The 13,058-nt window shown below is 41.6% G+C and overlaps 1 protein-coding gene across 4 annotated transcripts in view; it reads right to left on the minus strand.

Moving 5' to 3' along the window:
- Prkn (parkin RBR E3 ubiquitin protein ligase) overlaps nt 1-13,058 on the minus strand; it is a 1,098,850-nt gene that overhangs the window by 532,540 nt on the left and 553,252 nt on the right. The window lies entirely within an intron of this gene.

The raw sequence follows: 13,058 nt of genomic DNA on the forward strand, positions 1-13,058 counted from the left end.
TAAGACCAAAAATTTGAGTTTGCTTAGAAGGGAGGTGGGAAATCAGAATTGTAAAGCTTACTGTTAAAATTCCAGTAAAATTTTCACGAGATGCACAAATCCACAAATAAGAGAAAAATATATACAGCTCCATAAAGTAACACACAGGAAAACACACTTGACGATTCTGTGTCCAGGGCAGCTGCTCTTCATTCATCCAACCCAGCCTGCATGCTTCTATGCCTGCTTCTGCCCCAGGAGCCTCATCTATGAGAGCTGCACTAACCCTGGTTGGTTTGGGTTGTTGGGGGTACCTGTCAGAGAACAAGGTACCTTTAGATACTGGTTTCCCAGCCTTGTTTGAGAAATGGATGCTGAAGCCGAGGGCGTACTATTCAATATTGATTAAAAACAAAAACAAAACAACAAACCTAAAATCTCTTACCAAATAGAACCTGTGACAGGAATCTGAACAGTCTGGGCTTTAATAAGGCCTCAGCTAGCAGCTGGCACAGTAAGAAGTATCAAACTCAGTTACTATCCTCAGTTTTCCTTAGATAGAAAATTCTACATGAGACATCCTCCAAGGTAAAATGCATGGAAACAGGCAGTGGGAATCCAAGTGGAAGAAAGAAAAATAAACCCTAAACGCACATCAGAGAAGGACACTATGGCCATCCCTGGAAATAAAGAAGTTGGCATCCTAACAGGAACTGTATTGACACAGCCTTCTGGAGGCATGGATGATGTGATTACAGTGGGGAAGGAACTGGAGAAGCTTGGACTGAGGCACCACTTCTAGAGATTCAGGGACAAAGCAAAAAGTGTCAGCTGTGTCAGAAGGCTCACCAGGAGGTCAGATGCTCTGCTGTCCACATTGCAACATGGAAGAGGCTCCAAAATTCAGAAATAAACATGGGAGAAAACAGAGATCAGTCACTCACCCCAGAACACTACACAGAGAGGTCACATTCCGGAGGAAAAGTTGACTCTTCTTTCTAGAAATTTCAGCCACATGAAATCCTTGCTACTATCAGCATCACAATTCTTAAATAATTGAAGGCAACTGAGGAAAGCAAACTGCCGGTTTCCACAGAGAGCAGCTGTAGCAGGGTACAGATGCAGGCAGAGGCTTCACTGCTTGTTACACACCCTGGACAGTATTCAGACTGTGGGCACACTCATGTGTGCAGTGAGAATTCCAGTTTAGAACTGGGCAGACCTATGGAATGCTGCTCATAAATTTAATTTCCTGTGCTAACAGCAACCCCCTTATGGTGCTGCTACTGAAGACAAAGAGTGTTGATAAAATTCAGTCATCTGCTTCATCAGATTAGATTTTTGTCTGTGAACTATTCCAGTGAGGAATGTCCAACCTTCTAAAACTGGGATGTGATGCTGTTGTTGGGTAGCCGGTTGGGCTGTGTTTGCAACTATCCAGGGATACACAAGGCTGGCAAACACGGCTGAAGATGCCTGCTTGGTGTAATTTACATCAACAGCTCCCTTGATATCCCAAAGTCCCACCCACAACCACACTGGGTATGTATCCTGTGGTCTCAACACAATCCTTACTTTTATTTTATGACCATGGGGTTTCCTGTAGGGTACAAGACAAGGATTGTGAGCAGTAGCTCTCAAGTAAGAGTCTGATATTTCCTCAGGAAATGCACATGGATTTGTCCCAACATTTCAACTGTGACTATTTAGCTGAGGTGGTCTCTGTCTGCTTCCTATTCTCTTCCTCCTGCCTTCCTCCATCCCTTAGTCCCTCCCTCCCTCTCACTCTTTCTCCTTCTCTCCCTCCCTCTCTCCCTCCCTCCCTTTATTCTCACAGTCAGGGTTTTGCTATGTCATCCAGGCTAGCCTTGAGTTTGTGTCTTAGCTTCTCCAGTGCTGGAGTTACAAACATATCCCACCCTGCCTGGCCATTTTGCCTTTTATTATGAGTAAATGTCTTCTAGGTAGACAATTACGTTTGCACAGTATCCTAGTTTAATAAATCATCTGCTCAGTGATTTTACTGGCTACTGATGATCCCTGTCCAGGGCTGTCACTCATGGGGCAACTGGCAGATTGACATTTTCCACACACATCTTTCCTCCTCTGTCTGCATTGCATGACAGGGAGGAAGCCATTTAACCATGTTATATTCTATGTTGGTGTGGATAGGTGGATTCCTATTTCTTTTTTGGAGTAATCTCTTCATTTTAAATTTGTTTTGATGTAAGAGCCAGGATCCGGAGGGTGAGTCTGCTTTCCCTGCACCGACTCCATAATCTAACATTCTTCTAAGAAGCCCTAGTATTTCCAGTGTTACATGTCAGTCTCAAAAAACAACCAAGACAAAGCCAAGCACCTCACAGGTGAGCACTCTGGACTGCTCGCCCCTGCAGAGATGTCACCGCTGCCAGACCACCCTGGAAGTCAGAACAGGTTGATATATTACTCAGGAAAATGTCTATCTCTATGGCAACCTAGGTTCAAGGGAGAATTAGGGTTCAATAAACCATCGAAGCATGATTGTAGACATCCCTCATTAAATCTCTGGAAAGATATCTGGCTCTAATCATTCTCAACACTTTTTTCTTCTTTTAGGAATTTAGAATATTTAGAGTACACAGAAAGAATTACAGAATCAATAACCCAGTCATAGGAAAACAAAAACTACCAGGTAAACCCACTTTTACATTTACCCTGACAAGTGAGATGCCAGAAAGAAGTCCATCCTTTAAGATTATTGGCTCCCTCCTCACCATACCATGTTAATTATCTGAAATACCATGGTATATCTTTTTGTACTTATCATCTATTTTATCTTGGTTTCTTCTCTCACTTGATTTGCTTTTTTCAAAATGGATAAAATGTCATAGCTATAAAGATCAAATTAAACAGTGGAAATCCCTAGAGAAGAACCCCTTTGCTCAGTCAGAGGCTACCCAGCATGGCCACTCCTCTTGCCATCCATTCAGCTCCACCCCACCCATTGTTACTGATCTCACTTGTTCATGACTTGCCCTCCTGTTTGTTTTATTAAACTCAGCACATATAAGGTGAACTGGCTTGCTGTTCTCTGAGAGGTTCAGCTGATTGGATAGAGCCCCCTGACCCACAGTCATGGATGCTGCTCCAAGGAGAGAAAACATAACAAAAGAGAGAAAGCAGGTGGCATGTGGGTTGCAGGGTGCAGATGGCTCTGTAATTAAAATGCCTGACATGTAAGCTCCAAGTGTTTGGGCCTAAGCTCAGATATCTAGAACTCACATAAAGGCTAGCTGGGTATAGTAGCCCAGGCTTGGCAGGTTGAGTCAGGGAATCCTTGAGGTAGGCTGAATAGCCAAACTAGGATGGTGAGCCTTGGGTTAAGTTGAGAGACCCTGCCTCAAAGAACACTGTGGAGAGTGACTGAGAATAACTCCAGTCAACATATGGCCCTCCACATGCAAGCATGCACAAGAATGCTCTCTCTCTCTCTCTCTCTCTCTCTCTCTCTCTCTCTCTCTCACACACACACACACACACACACACACACCACTCATGAGAAAACCAAAGGGAGGGAATGAGCATTCCTTCATTAAGCATCCCACTCTAAGACTTGGTCTTTCAGCTCTCCAGCTCAATTAAGCTCTAGATACTTCCTCTTCATTCCCATCCAATGAGATGTAATGTGATGTGGCAATATGACTTAAAATATGATCTGTAATGACCCATTAGTCTATACAAGCCTTTTGCCTTTATCATAGTTATATAGTACTCTGTTGTATGGTTGTACTCTCTTGGGTTTAGACAACCCTTACTTTCTTGTGGTTGGTTATGATTACTTTGTGTTAGTTATGATAATACTTTAGATGGTATATTATCTCATATTATTGCAGAAAACATACATATTAAAACAGTATTTTGAGTAAACATGTAGGGTTTCAAGAATAGACATTCTTATAGTTAACCCTGTCAGTAAGTAATGTTAGCTGTTCAGGTACAGTGTCTAATGTTTCCTTCAGTAGAGTAAAGGGTAAGAATTTGCTGACTGTATGTTAACAAATCACCAAATGATGTAGTGGAGGGAAAATGCTTACACAATCACTTCACTCTTTGGAGGGGGAGAAGCTTTGTGATCATTCTTTTTCCCTTCTTTGCATGGTGAACAGAAGCTCATAGGAGGTTAAAAAGAGACACCAGTCACAGGTGATCACAAAAGGAAAGCCAGCATGGCAGTCCTGGCCTCCAGAAGGAAGTGTACAGCCAGCTTGAGGCTCTAATGGCCTCTGCTAGGGCCAAGAAGAACACAGGCTCATTTTAACTAAATGGCACCTGTAGGCTCCATTCTTATATCTGAGGCCTACCTTCAATGCTTTCGCCTTCTTGTCCCCTCTCTCTTACCAACTTCAACTGCTCACCTGGCCCTCTCTGAAATTGAGGTAAATTGACATGTATTCTACAAGATTGAAGCTTTAAAAATTAGGGAGTTATTCAGGTAAAAAGAGCATAATGCAGAGAAGGCATTGGGTAAGAAAACAGTGAGCGGGGAATGTTCACATCTCATGACTAGGAACAAGGATATGTATATGTTACAATCAATATAGAAGGCCAAGGTCAGCAATCAGAGGTAAACGGCACATTCGTGCAAAGTCTGTACTTACACAGGGGGACACTCTATCCTTAGAGATGGAAATCAATTTATTCTAAATTGACTGACATTCGTTTATACAAAACAGAACCTTTGTACAATAGAGCATAAACTGACAAGATGAGCATTCAGTCTGAGCTGGGAAAATGGAAAAGAACAGCTCAGAACTGCCAAGACAAAGGTCTCCATCTGGCATTTCAAATTTACTGATATTTTATGAAAGTCAGTTTTATGTTATAGGGCAATTTGCTGCCAAAGAAAATAAAAGGTGGGAGTAATTCTTAGATATAAAAGGAGAGTGAATCTCTGCCAAAGGTGACATACCTGCTTCTTTGTGATTCTTCTCTGCTGGCCACAGGCATCCCACGCATGGTTCCGACTCCAGTTAATGTGCTCAGTGCAGTGTTCACAGGGTGGAGAAAACACTCAGCATTTTCCCCATCACCCAGTCTCCACACAAAGTGGGACTTTACTTGGACCCACTTGCCTGTCCCCTTGGAAAAATTACACTCTGTGAAGTCAACACCAAATTTCTCATCCTTTTCACAAAATCAGCCCTGCTATTTCCTTCTGGCCTTGGTGGTTGTTGAGGAATGCTGGTCTCTCTGCATGACCTGGTTCTGGCCTTCTTGAAATGTCAGCAGCTGCAATTCCTCCAAGGATACCTGTCCAAGACTGGGTTCATGTCTTTCATGAAGTAGGGGGATGGGCATTTTGCCCTTCCCCAAGGATTTATGGGCATTAAATAGTTGAAGGGAGGAGTTAATTTTCATTAAGGGTGGAATTATCCTTAACTTATTCATGCTTTTTATAATAATCCCTCACCTGTGTTCCTCTACATAACCCAACTAAGATCACCAATTCTCCAAGACATGCTTGGGCAGAATGGTCATTTTTCATTTGTTTTCTTGTTTCTGTTGTGCGTGCCTCATCTGGGGTGAGTAGACACTAGTTTAAGTCTTACCACAAAGAGTTCATAAAACATTAGAAGTAAACTTTTTTACTGAGCTCCTCTGACTTCTCCTGGCCAACCTTCTCCATTTCTCATAGTGAAAAATAAAGATGTATAGTATAACAGCCAATCTTTGGTTCACTGCTTGGGCAATGCCTACAGTTTGCATGAGAAGCAGAGTATCAGAAGATCACTTAGGTCACGTGGAACACTCTCTTCACTGCTGATCAGTGAGATGACAGCCCTGAGAACACAGTGTATACCTGCTAGTACACTGAAGGCCATCTTTGGCCTCAATTCCAGCTAGGTCATATGGTCCATTTTAGCCCTTACAGGGTCTTATAGTTTGTCTTCAGGTCAGGCTAACAATACAATTGTCCTCATTTCTCATTTAAGGGCAGTGGCTTCTGCTCTCAAGTACGTACAGCTACTAGGAAAGCTGTTGTCAACCTGTGGGTTGGGACCCTGAGAGGGTCCAATGACCCTGATGGGGAATGTTCTGTATATGTTTCTCTTATTGGTTGAGGAAAAAAAAAAACACTGATTGGCCAGTAGAGGCAGGGAGATAGGCAGGGTAGGAGATAAGGAGAATGCTGGGGAGAGAGGAGAGAGATGCCCCAAAGAGATCCCATGTAGAGACAGGGAAGATGGGCTGTGTCTGGCATTCTCTGGTAAAATAAGTCCATGTAGAAATACATAGATTAGTAGTTATAAGTTAATAGATTAGTAGTTATGGGTTCGTAGTTATGGGTTAAGAGAGAGCTGGCCAGTAAGAAGCCCTAGCCTTTGGCCAACAGATTTATAGTTAATATAGTGTCAGTGTGTTATTTGGGGGGGCAAAGTGGCTTGGGATCAGATGGAACAGAAACCTCCATTTTCATGACACTTTCACAGGGGTCATGTAAAATCATTGAAAAACACATATTAACATTGTAATTCATAACAGCTGAAAAAAATACAGTAATGAAGTGGCTAAGAAAATAATTTTATGGTTGGGGGTCACCACAACATGAGAAACTCTAATGAAGGGTTACAGCATTAGGAAGGTTGATAGCCACTGGATTAGACAGATGGGAGTGGCAGACATGGACCAGACATACCAATCTTGGCCACAAAAAAAAATCAACCATGGCCACAAATTTCTTGCAGGAAACTGAAAATGTGGGTCTTACCTATGCCCCTCACAAACCAGCTCAAAATTTCCCACTATTAAATATATGATTAAAAAAAAATACTGAAGGTCAGCTGGGTGGTGGTGGCACATGCCTTTAATCCCAAAACTCAGGAGGCAGAGACAGGTGGATCTCTGTGAGTTTGAGGCAGCCTATTCTACAGAGCGAGTGCCAGGACAGGCTCCAAAGCTACCCAGAGAAACCCTGTCTTGAGAAACAAAAAAAAATATATTGAAGGTTACAGGATAAAGAGAACCTTTAAGGTCTCATATGTTTGAGCCTTGTGTACTATTCTGTTCAGTTTTGTTCCCCATTCTCAATCTCCAAAGCAAAACTAGGCATGGCCCCATACTCATGTAGTCCTTCACTCAGGAAGTGGAGAGAGGACTAGGATTGGAGATTCACCTAGGCTTCATAGTGAAAACCTGTCACAAAACACTAATAAAACAATAACAATAATATTTTTTTTGTCAATGTAGACAGTGACTTACGGCTTAGTGTGGAGACATTTTAAGGAGTTATCTCCACATAGTAGTTAGGAGTCTGTATTTTGTGTTAACCAAATGACTTTGAAATTGAGCTGTTAGAACTCCTGGCTATGTAGAATGTTCTAAACCAGGCCTCATTTCTATATCTGTAAATAAGGAAGGTGCCATTTACCACACAGATATCCTGCCACAACTCAGTATCTTATGTTATCAAGTGGGCAAGGTGGTCTGTAATCATTGTCATATCAAACATACTGTGTGAAAAGCAGCAGTTCATACAAATGGTAGAAAATCAACCCTTTCATCAGCACTGAGCAATTCAACAGTTAAAACTGCAATTAAGTATTTCCATAATGTTGGGGCAATGCTTATTGTGTAACAGTTAATGTGATAACTCTTCATGCCAAGCAGTTTTGCTCAGTGGACAACCAACAACACTTGCTTCTTTATCTAATTAATTCAGTATTTCTCTAATGCACTGAAAGACCCATTGAGAAAACCAAATCCATCATTTTCTGAAGCTCTGTCCACCCAGCAAGAGACCAGAGGCCTTTTCAGTTCCTGGTTAACCTTTTCAGTCACTGAACCTTTTTCCCCCCTTACTAGACAGGTTGTATTCATCTTACAATAAACTAATACCCAATGTGGAAAGAGAAACATGCAGGGAGAGCCACTGTTGTCTCACTCTGCCCTGCTGGGGGAACTGGCTGTCTATGAAGAGCACATAGGGCCCTGCAGGAACCAATCTGTAATAGACCTGAGAGAGGCTCTGGTGACTTCCAGAGGGAGGCAATCAAGCTGGAGGCACAACGGCAAGTAGAAAACAGATGATGAGAACTAATGCTTTAGTCTTTGAAAATATGGGTAAAAGCAGACTAACTTAACCAACCATGAGGAAAGTCATTTTCAAGTCTAACTAGTAGAGATTGCATTATAAAATATTAAAAATGTTTTTTAGTATTTCCAGTCTTAATGGTAAATAAACATCTATAATCTTGACAGATGCATAATGAGGCCTGTTTTAAAAACACAACACGGATGATTAACAATTAGTATGAAAAATTAAAAGGTGAAAACTGATCATTTCAGTGATTTATAAACTTGATCAAATTTTTGTAATTGTCTCTAATATTCCTTCCAGATTCTTTAACTTTCCCACTATAATAATAGAAGACTTCTACTGGGAACTAAGTTAAGAAGGGTATGAACTAGAACGATTACCATGGAATGTCTTCATCTTCAACCCTAATGTAATTTAACAAGGTTTATGGCATACTTGTGCATTATAATGTGCCATAGTTAGCCTGGATGGTCTACTTTTGTGTTTTGGCTATCATGTCACTACACTGAAATATACATATTTTTGTTTAAAGCACCATGTATATCTGTGTAGGTGCTGTAGTGATAAACTATATTTAAAGTATCCAGTAGATCATGTAACTTTTTAAGATACACTAGCGAGATATTTTCATTCTGTTCTTTGAACCATGACTTTGAGTGCTTAAATTCCATTACTAAGTATACTTGGATGAGAAACAAAAGAACTTTGTGGAGATTAGCCCCTGCTTTACCCCTAAGAAGTCTTAGCCTATATCTCTTCCTTATTATTCTCTTTTCCACTGGCCCTGGATGACTGGGTCCTTAATAATGAAATGATAAGCACTAGAGAGTTATCCATGCACCCTTAGAGTCTTTAGCATGGCATAAGGCATGGGTTCAGGTGTGTAGAGAGAGCTTGGAGGGGAACTGAAGATATTCAGCTCTGGCGTGGCTCTGTGCATTCTCAAGCCTTGAGAGATGGACTGGAAGGTGCAGTTCAGAATGAGCTCCCTGGTAGTCCGCCATGCACAGGTCACCAGGATGACATACTGAGATGGCTCCTCCCAGGACACTTGGACTTATTGCTCCCATGTCGAGTTGATCTGTTAAGAGGTGATGGGACCTAGCTGAAGAGTGTTCTGTAGTTTTAAAGACCCAGCGGGCAGATGGAAACCAGGGTAGACCTCTGTGCACACTTTGTGAGCACAACAGATGATAGCAGCTCTGAAATGACCTCGCTTATTCAAAAACAGGAAGTATTTTTTTTCTCAGCCATGGCCCAATGCTGTCAGCCCTGTGAGAATATCTTCATGTGCTCCCTGGGCTTCAGGTGGAGAAGATGGGCCGATGCAGCTTTCTCTGTGGAGGGCAGTGGGTTCTCCATTTGTTGGGTAAGGGGGCTCAGGAGGCTTTGGTCCTGCCCAGCTACTTTCAAGCATGAGTTGGTCCCCTTTTACATGAATTGTGAACATGGATGAGACACGGTGTCAGCAGCCACAGGACTAGGACCATTCGACACAGGAAGGTTCATTAAGTGACCAAGTCATTCAAAAGCAAAAGATCAAAGAAGGGATAATACAGATGAAGTCTTCAAAGACTCATCTAGTTTTCAAGAAGCGAATATTTTCTAGATGTTCTTTTATAGACAATACTTAAAAAAAAATATCGTACTCTTTGAACATTGCAGTGCGGTCGATGGAGCGGGAGGGGCTGGAATTTTAAATACACTGGATTTTCCCTAACAGTTGTTATGCTACAATCTTAAATCAGTTGGTAAGTGACAGATATGGAAGAAAGCAATGAAAGTTAAGCACTCTTAGCGAAATCTAGATTACTTGAGAAAAACTTAAATTAAGTGTTAAGGTTTGAATTTCAGGTACAGGACTGCTTTATATGTAGCAAAATTAGGATAACAGAACCGTTTCTTCACATACTGACCTGTGACATGCTTTCACAATACCCCTACACTTTAAAATCTGAAAATGTGTCTAAGAACAGTTTGCTTTGAGTTCTGTAAAGATGTTTATTTTCCATTTTAATTCATAAGAAAAGCTAACTAGGCCATCATACTAAAACCACGCTTACAAGATTAACAATCAGAGAGCCCAGACAAAGGTGTTAGAACAACTTGCTATTTAAGCTGTTTTGTGGAGCTGAATCCTCCCTGAGTCCTTTCTGAGCCTGGCACCATTGGAGACAGGCTCTCTCTGGAATTTCCAGAACTATGCAGCGTTGAGCTCTAGTTGACTTGGGGTGTCCACTAGCAAAGATCTAAATTTAATACCCAACATCCACCTTGTTCTGAGTACTAACTGTAAGCACCTCAACTAAGACACTCTGCTGGAGCTCCTCAAAAAGAATCAGAATTTGGGGTCTACGGTACCTACCGTGCTTCTCCCTTGGCTTTGGAACGCCTGTGACCTGTAGGCTGGGGGTGGGGGCACATCTCCATGCCATAGTACACTCTCATTGTGAACCACCTCAGCATTCCAGAGAGAGACGCCTTCCTTACAAATGTCCTAAGGCCCATTTTAATCAAGACGTTCTCAAGCTATTTTGTTTAGAAATCGTCTTCCACTAGACAGTGAAGATCCACAAGGATGAAGGAGTGTACACTTGAATGTCTGTTTTCTATTTTTTTTTTAATGAGTATCAGGTTATGTTATTTATTTATTTATTTATTTATTTATTTATTTATTTTGGTTTTTCGAGACAGGGTTTCTCTGTGTAGCTTTGGAGCCTATCCTGGCACTCGCTCTGGAGACCAGGCTGGCCTTGAACTCACAGAGATCCACCTGCCTCTGCCTCCCGAGTACTGGGATTAAAGGCGTGCACCACCAACGCCCGGCAAGGTTATGTTAAACAGTAACAGTTTAAGAGATAATAGTTACGTCCTGTTATAGGCTCCACAACTAGGAACATTCAAAAGATTTGGGGTATTTTCACATCACAAGAGAATGGTATATATTGTTGGAAATCAAGATGTCTCCAGAGCCACTCTGCTTGAGACTGGCATTACTATTTCTACAACAATCAATTAAAGTTCTTGCCTTCATGCTCTCCACGTTTTATATGAATTCATTTTAAGTTTTTTTATTATCTTAAAAAGTGTGTGTGTGTGTGTGTGTGTGTGTGTGTGTGTGTGTGTGTGTGTTGGGTTTGCACACCTGAGTGCAGTGCCCATGGAGGTCAGAAGAAGGCATCTGATCCCCCAGAGCTGGAACTACAGAACATTATGAGATTGTGGTTGGTGGGATCCAAACTTGGGTCTTCTGCGAGACCAGTAAGTACTCTTAACTGCTGAGACATCCTTCCAGTCCTGTGGATTTATTTTAAGTCCCATGTTTTAATATATTCGCATATGCTCACAATTGCTGGAGGCTAGTCTTGGCTACCAACTTGCCTTGGTTACCACTTCTGGGAGGGTCTTGGAAGGGTTCTTCTACAGATGGACAAACAACCAAACTAAATGTGGGGGTTCCATGGGATGGCCTGGGGGCCTAGGCTCAATAAAGGAGGAGAAAGGCAAAAACCAGCTGCGTGCTGGTACTCACATCATGACACAAAAATAAATTCTCTCTCTTATAACTTGCTTCTTGTCAGATTTGTATTCTCAGCAGAGAGAAAAGTAACAAATACACAATTCACTATTACATTAAGTTACTCTGGACATTATCCTCCAGAAAATTGCTCCCCTGCTGGTTAATTCTCAGTGCTGTCCTACTGGTATGAGGGACCTCACTGTATTCTTGTGTGGAAATGCACCTCCCTTCCCTCCGTGTATAACTGGATAAGAAACACATTTGACTTATTGAGAAACTAAAAAAAATGATTAACTTATTCAAGAGTCTCTTCAGGTTTTTAATGTCTGCTAAGTTTCCCTGGCCGTGCCAATTAACCAATGCCATTTTCCACAGTATTCCATACAGTGCATGCTATTATACCAGACATAGTTTTTCTGTGCTTCTCGTTCTCACAAGACAGTGACTACCAGGTACAAAGCACAGGATTTGTGCTTCTATGAACCCAGAATGCCTGTGGTTCTGTCCTGTCTGTGGTTCATGATCAAGATCCCAGATTCTTAAACTGAGGCTTGTGGAAGCATATGCGGCTGGTGTTGAAAGATGTGGCAATGGTAAAAGGTTTCTGAACATGCAATACTAATTCATAGTCAAACATATAATGAATTCAAGATGCTCCTGGCCTGTGGGGTATTGTGCAACTTCAGTGCTGCCTTGATTCTGAGCACATTACATACGGACTTGGCACAGCACACACGGACATACCACACAGTGCCAAAGAATGCTGCCTGAAACACCTGAGCTTAGATTCCAGGCTATTCTACATTAGAGACTACAAGGCTTTTCTGCTCTTATAAACAATAATCACTTTTAACACTTCCTCAACATCATTCTTCAGCATGTAAGAATCAAATTAGGACATCTTTAGATTGCAATACGTTGGAGTGTTTGGTTTTAAAAATTGCTGTTTGAATTGATGACTTGTATTTTGGCTTATGTTTGGGACACAGTTCCAACAATTTCTGAAATGACCAAGATTTAATTCCATATACAAAATACATGAGTGTATCTATTTCATTAGCATGCAGATTTGCTTTCCTTGTTAATAAATGGTATAATTATGTGTATAGCAAGTAATTATTGTAAAATCATTCCCCTTATGTTGTATTATCAGTAAATGCTTGGATGTCACACTAGCTTCATGTCACGAAATACCTGGGGTTGTATAAAAGTTTCCTGGCCAGAAAGGTTGTAAGTGGGAGGTTGTTAAGGAGGGCTCTTCTAGCTTGCACTGTGAGATGGACTAAGGGGGAGAAGCAATGAGGGAGATACCGAAGGGGGTGAAGGTGCCCCAATGTGGTGTGGAAGCCCCCTTGCCACATAAGAAATGAACTCTGTATAACCCCTTTGACTCAGAGTCTGAATAGTGAAGGGCTCACAGTACAGAATGACTGTCATTAAGTTTCCCAGAAGTTTCGAGAATTCCACTGTGCTCTTTCA

This window comes from Cricetulus griseus, chromosome 2 (genome assembly GCF_003668045.3).
Source record: "Cricetulus griseus strain 17A/GY chromosome 2, alternate assembly CriGri-PICRH-1.0, whole genome shotgun sequence".
NCBI lineage: Eukaryota > Metazoa > Chordata > Mammalia > Rodentia > Cricetidae > Cricetulus > Cricetulus griseus.